This window comes from Ambystoma mexicanum, chromosome 6q (genome assembly GCF_040938575.1).
Source record: "Ambystoma mexicanum isolate Mex_15411 chromosome 6q, UKY_AmexF1_1, whole genome shotgun sequence".
Classification (NCBI taxonomy): domain Eukaryota; kingdom Metazoa; phylum Chordata; class Amphibia; order Caudata; family Ambystomatidae; genus Ambystoma; species Ambystoma mexicanum.
Genome location: NC_090937.1, coordinates 735,186,798 through 735,208,096, shown reverse-complemented (window position 1 = coordinate 735,208,096; position 21,299 = coordinate 735,186,798).

The window sequence follows — 21,299 nt, the reverse complement described above, 5'->3', positions numbered from 1 at the left end:
GGCTTCTATGAAGTTGTCGACGAAGGATGCATCATAAATTGGTGGTTTATAAACCAAGATGAATGTGATGTTGGTTTTTGGGCTCGCTGTTAGGTGTATAACCATGGTTTCGCAGTTGAGGATGTTGAGTGGTTTGTCTGTTTTTATTTTTAGGTGTTCTTTGAATGCTATTGCAATGCCTCCTACTTTTTTGTTTTTTCTGTTTATTTGAAGGCACTTGAAGTTTGCTGGAAGGCAGCTTTGGAGTGTGATTTTGTAGTTGTAGTCCAGCCATGTTTCAGTGATGAATAAGATGTCAATGTGGTTGTCATCAAGTAGGTCAAAGATCTCTGTAGAGTGTTTTGACATGGATCTTGCGTTTATTAGATTGCAGTGGAGTTTGGAGGTGTTCTTTGGTTTGGCTTTTCTTGTTAGGGTCGCCTTCTGATCTTGTTGAGGTATAGGTTTTGGGGTCTCGGCGTCCTCGAATAGTTCTTCTAGGTTTTTTCTTGGGTTTTTGTTTTCATCGGTCGTCTTCCAGAAGTTGTGGTTGTCGATTGGAAGTTCTTCTAGCTTTGGTGATGTAAGGTGTTCATCCTTCTTCTGTGTGATTATGTTAGGTTGTTTGATGTTGCTGCTTCTTGCGTTGGGTTGGTTTAGTCTGGTGAGTAGTTGTCAGCGAGGTATGGAGTTAAGTAGAGGGATTTGTCTCTTCTCTCTAAGTTGGTTTGATTTTTGTTCCTGTCTGTGGGGGTCTCTTCTGTAGTTGTGGTTCTTTGTTGTAGTTCCGGAGTGTTTGTTCTTTCTTCTCTTTTTCTTTCCTTCGGGATGGGTCGTTTGTGCGGCATTATAAGATTCAGAGTTGTTTAGTCTTCGTTTGTTTGCTGATGTACAGTTGGTTCTGCTATGGTCTGGTTGGCTTGTGGTGTAGTACTGGATGTGGATGCTGTCGGCCACCTGTTTTAGTCTTTGTCTGTAGGTGGTATTTCCAGCTGGTGTTGCCTATACGTTCATTCGCTGTCTTGGTGGGGGTATGGGAGGTGGTTAAGTGTTATATAGTTACATATAGTTGGGTGTTGTCGGAGGCTCTCTTTACTCTCTGTCTCCTTGAGCGCGGTTCACTGCGGTGAGTTAGCAATGCAGGTTTAGGAAGGACATGCACACGTTGAAGAGTGACTTTGAGGGGCGCAGCTAGGAGTTAAGCCTTATGAGGCGTGAGCCCCTAATCGGAGTACTACTCCACAGTAGTTCAGTGGTGTGTTCTGTCTCACTTTAGAGTGAGTTGGTAAGTGAATTTGAGAGACCTGTATAGAGGAGGGAGGCCTATCAATGCAATCTGAAAATCACTTAATGCAATCTGGAGACAGAACCCTACTAGATTTGAGAGACCTGTATAGTGGGAGATAAGCCTATCAATGCAATCTGAATATCATACAATGCAATCTGGAGACAGAACCCTACTAGATTTGAGAGACCTATAGTGGGAGAGAGGCCTAGCAATGCAATCTGAATATCATACAATACAATCTGGAGACAGAACCCTTCTAGATTTGAGAGGCCTGTATAGTGGGAGAGAGGCCTGCCAATGCAATCTGAATATCATACAATCCAATCTGGAGACAGAACCCTACTAGATTCGAGAGACCTGTATAGTGGGAGAGAGGCCTATCAGTGCAATATGAATATCACTCAATGCAATCTGGACACAGAAGCCCTGCTAGACCCGAGAGGGAGGCCCTTCAATGCAATCTGAAAACTCAGACGAGACGCAGTATTCCACATCTTCCTTCCAGGAAGGAACCCCTATCCGAGAGGCGGTTGTGGGATATTGTTCCCATTGTCCCATTGACCAAGAAAAGGACAGGAGATATTATCAACCCAGAGGTACGTAGGCGAGACATAGTACCCCAATTTCCCTATGTTGAGGATTTCAATCAGGCGATACACTATGCTCTCAGCCTAGTGTACATCGAAATGGAAAAATTTATTTGATATATGGATTCAGTTATAGGAAAGATGTACCACTCGTATCACACCCCTTACTTTAAAAATACCTCGGGTCACGCTGGACCAGGAATCAGTCTGGTTTGTAAAAGGTATTATTTATTTATCTATTTATTTATTTAAGATCAAAATCACAATATAGATATTAATAGGTAAACAACAATCACCAATGGGGTGATAGAATACAGAATAATATCTTTAATACGCTAGAAATAAGTAATGAGCAAAACAAATGCAGCCCAGAAAATAATACTTTTGTGTTGGTTCAGATCAGATAGCACTATGGTTAGAGGTTCCCCCTGCAGCACCCCTCAAACCCCAATAGGCAATGCAAAGCGATGGAAGGATCAAACAATGTCTCACTTCCCCCTTCCCCTCTTACACAGAAAGACAAAAAAACGAAGTGGGCTTTTCAATTGTCAGAATGATTTTTAAAGTGGCTGAGCAACAACTCTAAATGTGTGGAAAAATGCTTCAATTATTCAAAATTCTTACGAGAGCCGCTTTGAACAGTTGCACACCAGCAATGATTTAATCAAAAGAAAACATTTGAAATCATAAAGTCCAGGTTGGAAACAAATGGAAGCTATTTAGCAAAATGGGAATTTGCAGCAAACTTTTCTGTGTGCGATATTCGTGATAACGGGAGGATAGCACTGTTTCTATCACAAAAACGGAGGGAGTTGTAGACGTTTTAGTAAAGGTCGTTTTTGCGAGATAGGCGCGAGAATGGAAAGAGGCTTCAGTTTCAAAATCAGAAAATCAGAGCACCCAAGCTAACCCACCAGGACGTCACTGGTAAGAGTCAGGAGTGATTTGAGACTCAGTCCTGGTTCCTCGCTGTCCACCTTGGAGCGCTAGGCTGGTCATTCGAATGAAATTAATAGATCAAAGTTGACAAAGATGACTAGGAAAAAGGACGCTTTTACAGATAGACAGAATAAGATTTCACTACGGATTCAGACAATGTTACAGATTATGTAAGTAAGGATAGTTCAGAGGTTAGGAGGGGACAAGATAATGCACAGTAATCAACAGTTTCTAGCTTTCTGTTAATACTCACAAAACAAATGGATTTAAGATTTTGGACCGTCAGGATACTGGACCGTCAGGATACTGGACCGCCAGGATTCTGGACCATTGAATCGGATCTATCAGGGACTGACAGCTGGGCACATCGGACTGGACAGGGTCAGCAAGGCGCTCTGGTCACAGCACGGTACAGGACTGGATGGAATCTGCCCTTCTTGGTTCTGAGGATATTTCAATTCAGCAGGCAAGCATTAACAGCACGCCCGGCTGTATTATGGTGCTTCCCCTAGGTTTTTGGGGTTCTGTTCTAGAATTTGAGGCCTAGCTGAGAATGGTTCAGCTATGCATAGGCCTTTGCTTTGGCAAGTTTCTGGAGCCTGGAACAGGGAAGATGTAGATTTCAGCAGCAGGACGCTCTGCCAGCATCAGGAAAGTGAGTGGATCTGTCTCCTTTATGTGCTGTCAGCTGTCTCTATTTAGGCTCTAAAATGACATCATGAAGGGGGTGTGTGGGCCGGCTTAGCTAAGCTTTCCCCTTTTAGCTGGGATAGGGTCAACACTTCATCTCCGTCTTGCATTTGGGGTGATTGGATCAAGGCCGGCTGATGTCACATTTTATGATTTGCTTTACAGTCCTCAGAGACCTCCCTTTAGCCACTGGTCTCAAAATGGGATTTTACACTAAACACACATTTCTACATTAGTCACCTTTATATAAATCACACACAAAGATGCCATATTTTGTGTAGCATCTTTTCATCAAAATCTCGCAGCTGTAGGATCTTGTTTTAACTTTCTACAGAATTTTGTCCTTTTCGCTATGCAAACAGTTTCCAAATTTTATGCAACTTTCCACAAATGTGCATGTGTAACATAGGGATAGGCGTGTACATTTTTACAATTCTAACAGTAATACATTTTGCATAAAATCACATATCTTGCCATTCCTGGCCAGAACATGTCACACAGTTCTGCCACCTCTTCACACGTGTAGCCAGAAATTCAATTACCAACTCTGTCATTTTTATATTTTTCACCATTTTGAATAGCAAGTTATAAGTCTTTTAAAATGTGTTCTTTGTTCATGTTTAGCAACAGATGGTCACTTGTCTCCACCTCTTTTTGTCTCCCTGCAGTCCAAGGCATCCCCCTCCTGGCTTGTTCCTTCCAAGAGAGTTTACGATTGCCTTCACACCTCCAGTTTCCTGGGTTGCAACTTTGTCATTGTTCCTTTGCCTTCTGCAGACAAGATTCTGCTCTAACCTGCAATTAACACCTCCCCGTGAGTTTCTGCTGAGAGGAAGGCCCCCCTTCTGGGAGAAAAACCTGTTTTTCCAGTTTTTTGCAGCTTCAGCCAAGCGGATTAACTTTTAAACCTAGCAAAAACCACATTTGTTGCATCACATACAAATACATTTCTTTCTTGGCTTTAAAATCTGTGGAATCAAAAACACAACTCAAATCTGTATTCCTTTTTGGCTACAATCCTTTTTCTGTTTTCTAATCCAGCAGGCTTTTGAATTCTAGCTCACTTTTAAAGTTTCATCAGTCTCCTCTGACAGCTGTCATTCAGGCAGCCCCGGGTACTGCACCCAGATTTTGGCATAGAGGCTGTCAGTTTTCAGACTTTGTATGTTTCGCAATGTTTCAATTGACACATGAATTTTAGCACCAAGCAAGATTGTGAATGTTGAAAGTGTTGTGTTATAGGCATTTTGGAGTTTTTGGCAACAAAGCAAATGTCATTTGTAGGCACATTTTTGGGTTTTATTTGCAAAGTGCTGCCTCTCTCTCTGCACTCCGTTTGCTGGTTATGGAACCCACTGGCACATTTCTGCAGGGTGTGCTCCATTCCATTGCACATGCACCTTGGGTGGCAGGTTGTGCATCCCTCTTTTTGTGTACTGATGCACACGGTTTTGTTAGGTTTTTGTAGGTTATTGGCGCACACAAGGGTTTTGCCGCCATTGTTGCTGTTTCTTTCCCCATAATTGGCAGGGTGATGCTGCATAGCACAGCGGAGTGGGTCAATTCATCCCACACCTGGTAACGACCAAGATAACCCTCCCCAAACTTTATGGGTTATTATAAGTCAGCTTCCCTTCTTACCCATCTTGGGACACGTGACAGTACAGAGACGAGGATGAGACACCTGAGAGTAATGAACACTACACACTCTCACCACTCTAGTACTGATACAAGGAAGAAACAACGAGAATATTGAACACAACACACTTTCATCACTTTGGTACTGGGACAAAGAAGATGCCTGCAAGGTGTGAAGGTCAGGCATATGTTTTTAATCAGGGTCAGGCAGGAATAATTAAGAGAGCACACCTGCAACCTGTAAGTGGGTTGCAGGTGTATAAAAGGAGGAGGGAAAAACAAGACAGAGAGCTACAGGGAGACCTGACTCTGAAGCGAGCCTGGGGAAGAAGTTGAGATGCTGAAAGGAGTAACCTGCGCAAAGCCGAGAGACCGAGGACTGTGAATGCTGAAAGTCTGAGAGGGTTTGGCGAAGGAGAAACAGAATCTCCATGGAGCTGGTTCCCGAGGGAGAAGGGTGGCAAGAGAAGGAGCCGTCTCTTTTATAAATTCAGCGAATGCTCGTTCTCCTGTGGCGCTGCCTAGGTGCGGGAGTGTCATAGAGGTAGGAGAGAAACCCCTGATTGCCTGAAGACTGGTCATTGGCAAGCAGGATCTGAAGAAGCCGACACGGGAGCCCGGTGAGTGTACTGAAAGTCAATCTGCAGTATAACTCTGACTGCAAGCTTTCCCTGAGGCTATCCCATAATTGAACTGTGAAATAATGAAATACAAAGTAGCAGAGTGGTCGCATATTTCAATTAGTTACAAGACATACGTTGTTGAAAGTCTCTGCATCTTCAAAGCACCTTTCAATTATTCATAAGATACCAACTAATGGAGTGATCGCGTTTTTGCTGTGTTATGAGAAATACGTTGTCGAAAGTTTCTGAATCCTTAACAAACTTTCAATTATATCCGAGAATGATGCTTCAATGGTTGTGTGCCTGAGAGGAAGGAGGACACATACAGAAAGGGCTGAAGAATACTGAATTCAACGTTTTTACTGTGAAATAAAGAATGTTTTGATTATGAATACTGAAATTAAGTTTTTAACTACCGAAATACTGCAGATTGCGAACAGATGAAAACCGTGGTCTTGAAGTTTACCCCAAAGAGACTATGGGCCTTATTCCAAGGTCAGCGGTAACCCGTCGGTGCCACCGGCGGGTTGCCGCTGACCCGGAAACACTGAATCCACTGCCTGACTTCCTGGTGCCACCGGGACATTGCAAGTTCTGGCGGCGCGGGAAGTCAGGAGGTGGGTTTGGTAACTCCCCATTCCTGTGGAGTACCATAGGACTCCATGGGAGTGGGGAGACGGAAGCACCAGCGCCGTTGCAAATGGTGCCGGTGCTTCTGTGATGACTCTGCTTACCAGGACCAAAACGCCCAGCAGGCTCAGACCTGCCGGGCGCTACGCCCCCTGCAGGCAGACTCCTCGTAATGTGGCGGCCTGGAAACAAGGGTGCCAGTAAGCGTACCGGCAGCCTTATTTCCGGACTGCCACACTCGGAATGAGGCCCCATATCTTAGATTACAGAAAGTTGTTACAATCCTTTTGTTTAAGTTGCTTATGATCATGGATAAGGGAACCTCAATATCATTTTGTTGAAAAGACTTATGGAACATGTAATCAAAAGCCAATCAGTTTGAATATGACCATAGCATTGCCAGAGAAGCGAGGCCTTATCGAATCAATAGTTAAAAGTAGTAGGTTTTGAATTTCAAACTACATAAAATTACCACAGTGACGATTTTGAGTACTGCATTGAATGAAAGAAAGTAAAGTACGTGTGTACTGTTCAAGAAGAGAAATACATTTATTTCCCCTTACTTATTTATTTTTTACATTTATAGCAGTGCACCAAACCCTCATGCATCAGCGTGCTAGTTACAGTAAGTCTGAAGTGACATTACTCAAAGTGCAGGAGCATGCAAGCAGGTTACATCATAAAGGTGAATCGTGGGACAGGCAAAGCCACGCCTCATGGTATGGGGGGGCTCCATCAGGTATACAGTTAAACATAGACAAATCAGGTAGGTGCATACACTGGTAAAGCCGCGCCTTATGGTACGAGGGGCTACATCAGTTATACAGTTATGCATAGACAAATCAGGTGGTTGCATAAACTGGTAAAGCCACACCTCATGGTACGGGGGGCTACATCAGGTATACAGTTATACATAGACAAATCAGGTAGGGGCATAAACTGGTAAAACTGCACCTCATGGTTCGGGGGGCTGCATCAGGTATACAGATATACTGAGACAAGTCAGATGGGTGCATAATCTTGGCAAAGTTGTGCCTCATGGTATGGGGGGCTTCATCAGGTATACAGTTATACTGAGACAAATCAGGCGGGTGCATAAACTGGCAAAGCCACGCCTCATGGTATGGGGGGCTACATCAGGTATACAGTTATACATAAGAAAATCAGATAGGTGCATAAAGTGGTAAAACCGCTCCTCATGGTTTGGGGCTACATAGGGTACACAGTTATACTGAGACAAGTCAGGTGGGTGCATAATCTTGGCAAAGCTGTGCCTCATGGTATGGGGGCTACATCAGGTATACAGTTAGACTGAGACAAATCAAGTGGGTGCATAAACTGGTAAAGCCACGCCTCATGGTACAGGGAGCTACATCAGATATACAGTTATAAGTCAAATTAGGTGGGTGCATAAGCTGGCATAGCCATGCCTCATGGTACAGAGGCTACATCAGGTATACAGTTATACTGAGACAAATCAGATGAATGCATAAGCTGGTAAAGCCGTGCCTCATGATACAAGGGGCTACATCAGTTATACAGTTGTGCATAATCAAATAATGTGGGTGCATATGCTGGCAAAGCCACGCCTCATGGTATGAGCGGGCATACAGATGTACAGAGAGAGATCACATGGGTTTCGGTCAAGTTAGATGCAAAATCAACATTGGACTGCTGGTCAGATAAAGTAGGATAACACATAATTAGGAACATAGTCCGCACTACAGTGCGAGGTAGTTCATGTGGGTTGAAAATAGGTAAGACACAAGACAAATCAGGAAGGCTGTTGATAGGATGGATACATGGAAGCAGAGTATAAAGATAGCAGTTCAGATTTGATGGCCTTACAATCATTAATTGATAGGAGAGGATAGAGTGAGATAAGTGGGGGGTTTGCAGCAGGCCATGGGGCAGCGATGCAGATGAGATCAGTAGAGCCTCAGACCATGAGGTGGGGGGCCACAACGGATGCATCAGGTCGAGTCTGAGAGAGTCTGTGAAGTGGTGGCGCAGATGAGGGCTGATCAGCAACGACGTTGCGGAGAGGAAGAGTGCATCTGGGGCAAGGCACACATGTGCATGCAATATATGCTACACGCTCCAGCAACTTGCAACTGTGTGCAGGAATGAGAGAAGGCAAAATGTACATCATCACATACTTTGTATCAGGGCCGCCGCCAGGCCTGGACAGTCGCAGAAAGGCCTCAGCCTTACTCAACGACCTTCCCCAGCGGAATACACAGGCTTTGTCTACCGGCTGTGGGGAGGCCCAAGAGGTAGGCTGGGGTCTGGCCAATTTGAGGAGTTGGTGAAGGACACTCCTCCCGGCACTGGAAGCACCTCTGGTGGGAGTTGATTGCAGCAGCCATCTTAGAAGGGACCAGGCCCCGGATTGGACAATCAGCAAGTTTCTGCCCCTTGACTCTGTGGTGGTATGGAGGAGGAGAGTTACCTTTTACACAGGCACAGACAGGCCTCAGCCTTACCCGACGGCCTTCCCCTTTGTTTTGCGAACCATTTCAGAAGAGAACTACATTTGCTACATTAACTATTTTTGAAACAAAGGGAAGGGAAACCCCAATGAGAAGAAGCGTTTTTCTGTTTTGGTGAACTGTTTGAATCCCTTTATGTGTGGAACTGTTTGGAGAAGGAAGTTGAACTTTGGAATGGAGTTTGAGCACTATTTTGTTTAGATCAAAATCCTTACACATTTTTTACTTAGTTTATTGTGAGGACGAGCATAGGTTTGGACACAGCCAGATATTTGGTTTTGAACTTTTGGACACAGAACGTCCTTACCTTGCTTTAGTTCTGGAAATCCCACCTTAGCATAGGGCAAAGTAGGCGTTACACCATCTTGACAGTTGAGTTAATAAAAGTTGTAAAACTTGAATACTTTGTTGTCTGTGTCTCCTTCCATGATGCCAACCTTAAACTTTAGAAAAGAACAAGCAGCTAATTCCGAGTTTGCAAGGCGCGCTGCAGGGCACAAACCCAAGGAGGTTCAATGCAGCAAATGGCAGCGGCCATTTATGAATAGTAAATATGCACCGGATTGAACCAGTAGCCCAACTGGTCTAACCTGATGTTGGTGGAACAGGGCATCAGTAGAAGTTCACAGTGCATTTCCTCATGCCTGGCAATGCTGAAGGAGAGCAGCCAAACGACCCAAGGCCTGCTCTGGGGAAAATAACCAACATGCAGCATATACAATACATCCAGAAAGCACAGGGATATAGGAACTAAGATGCAGCTTTTAAAATACGAGCACAAGACAATGCGAACCAAGATGCAGCTTTAAAAAATGTATGCAGCGAGTACAAGGCAATGAATACCAGGGCGTGTCTTTTAAAATATGGGCAGCAAGCACAGGACAATGCAGACCAAGAGCGAGCATTTCAAATGCAGGGCACAAGCATAGGTCAATGGGTACCAAGATGCAGCATCCAAATACAGGCAGTGAGCACAGGGCATTGCAAAGTAAGATGCAGCTTTTAAAATTTAGGCAACAGGCGTGGGGCAATGTGATAATGCAATAATACAGAGAGGAAGAAGGAAAGATCATGGGACAGTTCCTTAATATTAGTGGAACTACAAGGAGGGGGACCACGTATTAGTGTGTTGCCAGTAGGGAGCATTGTGGCCAGCAAGACATGTAGGAATAGGCATGAAGGCCCATCCTCAGACCTAGCATGCCTTAACAGGAGCAATCAGCTATGCTTTTAGCAATTCCACCCATTGCACAGTTGCCAGGCGGAGCGATGCCAAGAGACAGATGGATGTAGAGTGTTAAGTTCCAGCCCTCGGCGTGCGCGCACGAGGGCTGAAGGAGTTAGGCAAGGGCGCGTGGCCTGTGGCGCAGCTCCGGCGGGAGCTCCAATAAGTCACACGCACACGGGTGGATGATATGCCCCGGAACTGCCTCCCGAGCTCGGGGGCGGAGCTTTTATTCAGCGTGCCCTGCGTCACCGCGTAGAGGGACGCGGGGCGGAACATAACATTCCTCCGTTATTATAAAACAAACAAACACAACACTAACTTGTATCAACTGTGAGTGCAAGCATCTGCTCACGCTCCTAACCAATAAGTGCCAGGCCATAGTGTCCGTGGTCCAGGTACTTCACACTACCACACATAGTCATTAAACTTGGCCGGCGGTCTCGTGGCCGCTCTCAGACCGTACCGCCCTTCTCTGGGCCAGCACCCCCCCCGGCTCCTGATCTGGCTCACCTTCACTGGTCAAGTCCTCGAGGCCGGGGGCCTCCAGCGGTTCCCAGGTTCCATCCGCCACTCCTGTCTCATCCGGGATGGACCTGGGCTCGTCTTCGCTGGGCTGAGCGTCCTCCTCTTCCAGATGGCACTCACTGTCAGTCCACAGGTTGCGAGGCACCACCTTGAACCACGACGAGCTCCTCGTCACTTGACGGTGTCCTCGGGTCACAGTCACCATGGTTCCGTGCCGATCGCTGACGGTCCATGGCAGTTCCTCGTATCTGGTGTCGAGTTTTGATTTGGTGGGGTTTCGTAGCATGACGACTTGGTCCCCCACCTGGTGATCGGACTGCCTCGCTCTCCTCTTGCCACTCATGTGGGCATTGGCACTCCTTCTCCTCATTTCCGTGCGTCCGTCATTGACCTCGTCCGGGGTCCTGCTTGGATGATGTGGAATCGAGGATCGGATGACGGTGCCAAACATGAGATCCGCCGGCGGTATGCCGGTTGTGCTGTGGGGGGTAACCCGATAGTTTCTGAGGAATCGGTAGAGGTCGACCTTCCATGGGCTGGCGTTCGCCTTGGATACCCTTAGCACCTTGTTAATGGTTCTCATGAAGCGTTCGGCGTCCCCGTTGGCCTGGGGCCACCTCGGCATGATGTGGTGATACTTTATATTAAGGTCCTGTAGATAGTTTTTGAATTCCTCCCCGGTGAACGGTTGCCCATTGTCACTTTTGATGGAGGTTGGTAGTCCGTGAGTTGCGAACATTTTTTCTATGGCTGGAATGACCACTTCCGCTGCTGTGGATTCGACTATTTCAACTTCCGGATATCGGGAGTGGTCATCAACGGCTACCAAGAGGTGGAGGCCTTCCCGTAGCTTGTAGAAGTCAATACTGATGGCCTCCCACCGCGAACGTCCGCGTGCCGCTGATAGAATTGGTTCTGGTACTGGTTCTGGCGGGGCTCCTGTTATCGACAGGCTAGGCACGTACTGATGAGTGTCTCGACCCGTTCCTCGATCTGGGGAAACCATACCCTGTGCCGTATGTGGGCCTTTGTCCTTGCCAGCCCTTGGTGTCCTTCATGCGCTAGGGCCACTATCCTGTCTTGTATTCTGAGAGGGATTACGATGCGGTTACCCCTTAGTATCACTCCGCCTTCTGTGATTGACAAGTCTTGCCCGACGGTGAACATGCCGGACAGAAATCCTTTTCCCTCCGCTGTTCTGTTGTGTGTGTGTCTCATGAAGGTTTTCCAGTCCCCTGAGATTATGGCATCTTTCACTAGATTGCAGCAAGGATCCTTGTTGGTTTCTGCCTCGATGTCTTCGATGCTCACCGCCTTTGGTCTCATTGCGCGAACCACTTGGCATATATGTTCCTCTGTCTCTTCGGCCACTTGGATCTCTTGTTGGGTTGCCGCTCGCGGGTGCCTCGAGAGGAAGTCCGCGGGGTTTCCACTGCCTGGTTGGTAGATGAGATCAAAGTCGTATTGCTGGAGATGTAGTAGCCATTTGGTGATCCGTGCCGGAGGGCGTGATGACGTTCCCATGAAGATGGGTAGTAGGGGTTTGTGGTCGGTGACTGCCGTGAATCACCGCCCATATAGGTACAGATGAAAATGCCTGCACCCCCACAGCACTGCGATGGCCTCTTTCTCAATGTGGGAGTACCTCTGTTCGGTTTCCGTGAGGGCTCTCGAGGCGTATGCTATCGGTCTTTTCTCCCTTTCTCTCGTCACCTGCATTAGGATGGCACCGAGCCCAACGGGGCTTGCATCCACGAACAGTTCTGTGGGCAGTTCGGTGTTATAATACGCCATCTTGTTGTCGACGGACAAGGATTCTTTAATACTTTCAAACGAGTCTTGGCACTTCTGCCCCCAGTCCCACTTGACGTTTGCCTTTGTCAGTTCCCGTAGTGGCTCAGATAGGGTGGCCAGGTTTCGTATGAACCTCCCGCAGTAGGTTGCCATCCCTAGGAAACTGCGTACTTCTGTGGGGGTCATCGGTGGGCTTGCCGCCTGGATGTCTGCGGCCTTCTGGGGATCAGGGGAGATGCCCGTGCTGCCAAACTTGTAGCCAAAAAAAGTGATTTCCGATCTGAGGAACTCGCACTTCTCCCTGTGTATGGTCAGTCCAGCCTCTTGTAGTCTGCCCAGTAGGGTATGAAGCCTCTTGAGGTGCTCCTTCTAGTCGGGGGCGTAAATCAGAATGTCGTCACTCACGTTGAGGACCCCAGGGATGCCCCTGATGACCTCCTGGATAGCTTGCTGGAACACTTCAGCAGCAGACGAGATCCCGAAGCTCAGGCGTTTGTATCTCCTTAACCCCAAATGCGTCGAGAATGTTGTGATGTAGCGCGAGTCTCTGTGGAGTTTGAGTTGATGATACCCCGCTTTCAAGTCAACTTTCGAGAAAACACAAGACCCTGTGAGGTCTGCCACGATTTCGCCGATCGTTGGGGTGATGTGGCGTTCTCGTTTGATGGCAGTGTTAGGTAGACACATATCAATGCAAATCCGGACCTTTCCTGGCTGTTTAGGCTTCCGCGTGATGACCATCGGGGGGACCCATGGTGTGGGCCCTGTCACCGCCTCTATGATGCCAGCTTCCTCCAGAGCCTTGAGTTCCTGCTCCACTTGTTCTCTCATGTGGAAAGGTGTCCTCCGATGCCGTACGGCCTTCGGCTGTACTGTTTCGTCAATGTGCAGCCGGATGGTTTTGCCCTTCAAGCAGCCTATTCCATCTTGCAGCTTAGGGTATTGACTTAGCATTTTCTCCACCTCTTCGGCCTCATCAATGTGGCAGATGAATTTGACCACTCCCAGATCTTCTGCGGCGTCCCCACTCAGGAGGCTTTCGATTCCTGCCTTCACGACATAGACTTTCGACCACAGTCTGTTTTCGCCGTGCTCCAGCGTGGTGCGGAACCTGCCCATGACTGGTAGGGGCTTCCGGCTGCCGTAGGCATACAACAGCGTGTCTGTGCTTTTCAGGACTGGTTGAGGCTTTAGAGTCTGGAATATGCTTGTGGGCATCACATTCACCAAAGCGCCAGTGTCAATGGTCATGAGAATGCGCTGGTCTTGGACAGTGACCATGCACTTGCGCCTTCGGACAGATTTTCTTTGTGTTTCTTGACCTTGGCTTAATGCAGACACCAGGTATATCTTTCTTCCTTTCCTCTCGTTGTCCTTGCCGGGATCCTGCTGCCCTGTCGAGATATCATCCCCTTCTTTTTCTTGGTCGCGTTTTTGTCTGAAGTGTTCTGTGGGGGCTGCATGGAGGCGTCCGATGATCTGCACACCTTTGCATAATGATCCTTCCTGCCGCAGGCGCCGCAGGTGGTGCCTTGCGCCGGGCAGTTGCGGCGGCCATGTCGTGGGCCACCACACCAGCCACACTCTGTGGGCCCAGGAATGCGCGGTTGCCACCTGTTCTGGCTATAGCCCCCACTGTATTCATCCCTCGAGGATTGTTTGTTGGTGATCTGGGCGACCATGGCTGTGTTGAGGACTGGTTGCAGTCTGTGCAGAGTGGCCTCCATGTTGGCCGCTCTGGTGTGGGCTAGTTCCCTTTGTCGTCCTAATTCAAGGATTTGCTGCAGGGGGATGCCTCTCTCGCTGAGTATTAGGCGCCTTAGTTTTTCTGAGTGTACGCCGTTAATGATCTGCCTCCTGATCTCCCTCTCAACATTGGTGAACTCGCAGGACATGGCCAATTTTCTTAACCGAGTGTGGTAGGCATCCAGGGTCTTGTCTGCTGCCTGTATGGTGGTGCAGAAAATTAAAGTCTCATAGTCCGGGTTCAGTTGGGGGAGAAAATGAGCTGTGAGGGCATCTTTTGCGCTTTGGTACGCATCTTGGCCATCGGCCACATCCAAGGAGTTGAAAATGCGCAGTACCTCATCACCCACACTGAGTAGTAGGTGCGCCTTCATCTTCCTGGCCGACGTCACATCTTTGCACTCCATCGCCATCTCGAATTTCTGGATCCACAGCTGCCATCTGGGTCCACTCGAAGATGGGTCGGTAAAGGGGTCAAAAGGCCAGTGTCGATGAGCCTCCTTGTGTGCGAGGCTGTGGGGACGTCAGCGACAGGTTTGGCGCAATTCTGGACGGCGTGGTGGGCCCAGGGGTGGATGTGCCGGCCGCCATGTCGTCGTGTACCTGTGCAGTGCTGGCGTGATCTCTTCAGGCAACCACTAGCGCAGTGAATTTTGGGCCTTCCCTGGAGTTGCTGTGGTGTCCAAACGCTGTGGCGGAGAATTCAGGTGCTGGTGTTCCCCTGTGGTTCCGATGCCACGTCGTGTTGGGGCCCCTGGTGTGGGAGGCCAGATGTCAGATGGCTCCACACTGCCCAGCCATCACTTGTAGGGCGAGTGACGATAAGAAGAAAGAATGAGAAAAAAAAGTATTTTTTTTTATTTTTTTTTATTTTTTGGGGTGGGGTGGGTCACGTGTGCGATCTCCCCCCCACCGGGTGTCCAAAAATGTAGCCGCGATGGCTGCAGGCCATCTAGGCGCCGTGAACGCCGAGCGCGTGTTTGTCCTCGTTCCACCTCGTCGCCATTGTTAAGTTCCAGCCCTCGGCGTGCGCGCATGAGGGCTGGAGGAGTTAGGCAAGGCCGCGCGGCCTGTGGCGCAGCTCCGGCGGGAGCTCCAATAAGTCACACGCACACGGGTGGATGGTATGCCCCGGAACTGCCTCCCGAGCGCGGGGGCGGGGCTTTTATTCAGCGCGCCCTGCGTCACCGCGTAGCGGGACGCAGGGCGGAACATAACATAGAGGTGACATGATCAGTGCAGCCAGTGGAGTGGATGGCTCATTGGGAGATGGCTACTGTAGTGGCAGGGGCCGGGTGGAAGACTGGAAATGGAGTGCCAGTCACAGAGGTAGTACCCCAGAGCACTCAGGAAAGTCGAACTTTCCTGATGGTAGGAGGTGATTTCCAGTCCAATGTGGCAAAAGTGTGGTGGAGTGCTGCTAAGCCCCTTCAGCTGAGGTCCTTTTCATTCATATGCCTACTGTGGTCACATGATCAGTGCAGCCAATTTGGAAGCTGCCTTATCGTGAAAGGTACATATAAATGCACCCTATGGATGTGTGAATTGTGATGTGTATGTGTGCGTGTGTCTGCATGTGTGTGTATAATTTGTATTGTAGGTCAAGTTAGGATTGGTGAGATTCCTATGGTGCAGGAAGGAGGATATACTAAACAGATAAAGGAAGTGAGGGATGGGTACTGTGTGTAAATGTGTGGTACAGTTGATGTGTTGATAGTGTGGTCAGGAGGACGTGTGCCAAGGATGGCAGGATTACGGTCCGATGTGATTGTGTCAAGTGCCATTGGTGTACAGTTAGATGGTGAAGTGAGTATAGTTCTATTTATTTATTTATACATTTATAAAGCTTGCTAAGCCCGAGGGCATCAAGGCACTGTTACAAGACCAGTTACATATCAGACATACTGCGTGATACATGCAAATATCATTGTCGTACATTCCAGGTAAAGAGGATTCCAATGTCTTTTGCAATGGAGGCCGTTGCCCGAGTGTCACGGCGAACATTAGTGAGTGACCAGTTAGGAAGTGTTTTAAGCGACTTGCAAAATGACCCGTAGGAATGCTCAGCCCTCAGGGACGGAGGCAGAAGGTTCCAGTGTTAGGCTGAAATGCAGGGAAAGCTGGAGCCTCCCACTTTGGCTCGTTTGATTGTGGGCTGGGTGAGACGATGAGCATAGGCAGCCATCTTCGGTCTAGAGGAAGCAACTTTTGCAAATTGTTATGAAGTTGGAATGGGGCATCATTGGAAAGGCATCTGTGTGCGATGGAGAGTGTTTCAAAGAGAATCAGCTCATGAACAGGGAGCCAGTGGGCTTTTATTCTTTCTGCTGTGATACGCTCCAATTTGGGGATGGTCAAGGCTGCTCTTAGTGTGTTATTTTGTATAACCTGCATCTTCCTGATGTTGTTGGCTGAAGTGCCAGCAAAGAGGGCATTGCAGGGGTCGGGCCTTGATCCTATTGTGGCCCTCGCTATAGTGAGGCAGCTATCTGGGGAGAGGAAGGGTCTTGCTGCATTGATCAATTTTGTTCTGTAGGTTGCTGAGGAGGCAATAGCATTTACTTGCCATGACAGGGTTAGTGTATCATCCAGGTACACTCCAAGTGTTTTCACAGAAGGTGAAGCTGGTATCACAATACCATCAATATTAAAGGAGGAGTATTGTGGATGGAGCGTCTTGATAATCTATGGGGTGCCCACCAGCAGGATTTCTGTCTTGTCATAATTTAAACACAAGCAGTGGGTAGCCATCTATGCCTCGATAGACGTGTAGATGGAGTTTAGGGTGGTAGAGTCCTGAAGGTAATTGCCGGAGTGGGGGAGTAATATTTGTGTGTCATTGGCATAGTTTGTGTAAGATATAGGACGACTGAGTCTAGGAGGATGAAGTGTGGTTTTGTAAAAATGTTGTACAGAGTTGGAGATACACAGGATCCTTGTGGTACACCACAAGTGATGGGTGCTGGTGGGGCCCTGGCATTCTCTGTGAATACTTGGATGACTCTGTCTCTTAGGAAGGAGACAATCCAGGTCATGGCCTCTGAGGAAATGTTTGCTGCAGATGACAGGCGAAGACATAGGATTTTGTGGTCCATCAAGTCAAATGCTGCAGACTAGTCTAGGAGTTGCAGTAGTACAGGTTTTCCATTGTCCCTAACCTCATCAATCGGAATTTTTAGATCAGGTAGCGCTGATTCAGTCCTGTGGCCTGGGCTGAACCCTAACCGGCGCCGGCCCAGGATATGGTTTGCTTCCAGGGAACTTTGGATTTGCAGATAGGCTGATCGGTCCAACATTATTAGTAAAAAGGGGACAGTAGTGATTGCGCAGTAGTTGGTGAGAATAAAAGGGTCAAGCAAGGGTTTTTTGATAAGGGAGAAACCAGCATTCTTTACGGCTGGTGGGTGTAATGCTTGTGGTGAAGGAGGCATTAATGAAGGAGGCAATGAAAGGTGCCAAGATATCAACACAATCTTTGATGAGGTTTGCAGGGTAGATGTCGCCTTCAAGAAGGTTTAAGGACTTTTAAAATCGATTCAACATTGACTTCTGAGAGATTGGTGAAGGGGAACATCAGCAGATCTTTCGGGGCAGGAGGTGGAGGTAGTACTAACTGCTGTGGAAGATGGCAAGACTTTAAGGAAGGATCACTTAGTATCAATTTTTCTGTGTAGAGTTTGAATTTTAGGAAGCATAGCGTTCTGAATATTCGTGCACCAGGTGTCATCTTTCAAAATGGTAACTGGGAGGGTTAGTAGGGGTTTCCAATTCCCTTAGGATGATGAACAGCTCACAAGTGTTGGATTCTGCATTGTAGAAAGAGGCTTTGGTGGAGAGAATAGCTTTTTTTATAATGTTTTGGCAGCAAGGGAGACCAATGGTTTCTTGGCTTCTGGGGGTGATTTTTTCCAGTCAGCTTCTGCAAGCCATTTTTTGGAGTGAAGTGTTCGCATTTCAGGGGTAAACCATGAGTTTCTGTGTGCGGATGGTTTAGGTTTGCGTGGTTTGCGCAGTGCAATAGTGTCAGTGGCCTCAGTCATGGTCTTGCAGTACAAGGCAGCAAGTGTGTTGGGGTCCGTGGCAACGGGTGGCACCTGTAAGAGAGTATTAAGCAGGGGGCTATGCGCTCTTTGGTGATATTCTTGGAGGTGCGAGCTAGGGTAGGCGACAGAGGGGGTGGCAATCAGTGTCAAGTGGGTTGTAGGCGAGATGGTAAAGTGCACAAAGTTATGGTCTGACCATGGACAAGGGTTATTTGTAAGGATGTTGACCTGGCAGTTTAGATCAGCAATCCAGTCTAGGATGCGTCCTTTATTGTGCATAGGGGATGTCAAAGTTTGTTCAAAGCCTAATGCCGTCAGTGAGCTATTCAGTGAGCTTGTTATGTTGAGCAGAACTTGCAATTGGGAATGCTGCCCATTTGAATGGCCGCTTGGTGCTAACAGTTGTGTGGGTGGGTGAGAAGTGTTCCATCCGAAGCTCATTTTTTACCCTTGCTGGAAGGAGCAGTGTCTCCACGTCACTCAACAACCCAGATGGGATGATGAGTTTGGATCAATGACACAGGTTATGCAGGTTATTTGTGACCTTCTATGAAACATGTGTGACTATTCGAATTGTGAAATGTCTAGACGAGGCTGGCTGTCTGAGATTAAATGATTTTAATGTAAGTGATTCTGAGGGTAGCAATGTGAGATATAATGCAATAGGTTACGTTGCATCACCTCACTTCAGCACAGCTGTTGTCTGTGGCATATGGCACTTGCCTGACATTCAATGAAGCAGACTAGGTAGCATGACAAGTAACTACACCATATTGGCCAGCTAAATTAAAAGTGGCATACAACAGAGCCTCGAATAAATAAAAGGCAAAAATATACCACATCAGAGGTTTGAATTTTACCTAACTCATGAATGAACTGAATAGCAATGTTCCCTCTTTACTCTTGTGGGACTCTATGGCTGTTGAATGTTAAACCTTTAATGCTTAAAGTTAGGTGCCTCCTGGGTAAGGACCGAGGGGTGATGTGTCAGCGGAAGAATGCTAATATGCAAAGAGATTTCACAATGGCATTATGTTTTGAGTTGCAATATGCGTGATTAAATAGAGATCCTTTTAACAATCTTTGTTAACTCTGCAAAAAGATATTATATCAGAGCTGATATTATTACAGACAACTTGTGGTGAGAAACATAGCCTGATACCATTCATTTTTTGGTCATGAATCAACAGAAATATAGCAGAAGCTTGTGCATTGTATAATGTTACAATATATTGCTCTTTCTCTTTAGCATTGATTTATGGGTGGGCTTTAGCGGTAACGGCCCACCAGCCGAAACCATTTGTGAACGCCTCAGAGAGGGTTGATAGCGGTTACCACCAAAGGCAGTAGTAAATCTGCCACGGAACACTAATAGCACTCGGACATGTCACATAGACTGAGGGTATCTCATGTGCTGAATACTTTCTTTAAAAGAGCAACCAACCTAGATTGAGATGTTAGAAAGAGTAAAAGGATAGTAAGCGTTGGTGGACAAGTAAGAGGGTTTCGGCGAGTAGTTTGCAGAGCGATTTGATGGCCAGGTGGGAGATGGGTAGGAGCCTGGGGGGCATAGAGAGTGGTATCAGAGGTGGAAGGGAGTGGTAATGGAGAGAAAACGGGAATAAAATTGGGAAAACAAGTTATTGGGTGATGTGATCATTGTGATGTGTACCTGCACCCATATTAGGTGGTCGTGTACCTGCACCCATATTAGGTGGTCGCCAAAGGGTATGACATTTTTGGCATCTTGGGAAGCAAATGGGGCATGGGCATCATTTAGGGGTAGCCAGAGGTAGCAGCTGCAAGCCCAGGCATTCCTCTTGGTCCTCTTGACCCTGTCCCTGGGACCCCTGTCTATTACCTTTCACACTTAGCTGCCTTTAAAGTGATAACTCACTCAGTGAAAAAGCATTATTTATCGGAAAACAATAGTTGGTATTGACAGCTTTAGTGTGAGCAATCTCGCTCATCCTTTCAAAATGACAACTGCTTGTACTGCGGAAGTTAGCACCACATGAGATCCCTGCAGGCTTACAAGGTTTACTCCTTGGCATAAGGACGCAGAACATTTTCCACAATAGTGCTTGGAATGGCATCTTAATAATGACTGTTGTGCAGGAAGCTTTATTTGTGTAACCCCTATGGGTGTGTTTAATCTGTGTTACAACTCTGAGGTACTGCCTGCTGCAGTATGATGTTCTCATTGGTCGATTCCCTCACTCATAACACTCCTCACATGGTAGGTTTCCTGGATGGGGGTAGTTTTGTCATTCGGGTTTGGGCCACTTAAATTCCAGTTAGTGGGATATATTGCGGACAGCAATATAATGCCGACAGAGGTCTTCTGGTAAGCTAATCATGTGTTCTTTAGGATTGCGGGTGATTTTTAGGGGCTTGCTTCTGGAGGGGTATTTTAGGGAAATCGTCACATGCGTCTGACTTTGTTTAGGGGTCTCTCCATGGTGTTTTTGGGGGGAGGCAATTTGTGGACAGAGGTTGTGGGTTTGACTTAGCTGGTGCAATGTTGTTTTGTGGGGGGTGTGCAGATGTCTGAGCATGTGACTAGGAGAGGATAAGTTGGTCTCCGATGTAACCATGTGCCGCTTTACTGTTGTAGCTTTGTCTTAATGTGGTGTCTTCGGGTGCCCTTAGGCCTTTACTTGATATATTCTTTGGTGGGTTAGGATTGTATTCATGGTCTGTCTTTTTAATGGTTCTTTAGGCCTCATACAGGATTGCTTAGATTCTTACTCCAAGAATGTTTCAAAGGGGGCTGAGGTTTGGTATCTTTTGAATAGCCAGTATTAAGGCTTTGAGGGGCTTATTGGTCAGAAATGACAATACCAAGATGTTCGTGTTTTTTTCTTTTTTGTTTCTTATTTTGTTATTTCTATTTGTTTTCCTTGTTTTCTCCTTGACCACCTGAGTTATGTTTCAAGCTGGGTTAAAAGATTATGCAACTATGACGGATCATTCTAAACAAAGTTTGAGGGTTGTTTCTTGGAATGTTAAGGGCATTAACTGTCCTAATAAAAGGAAAAGAATATTAGACCATCTTGACAAATTGGGGATGGATGTGGATCTTTTACAAGAAACC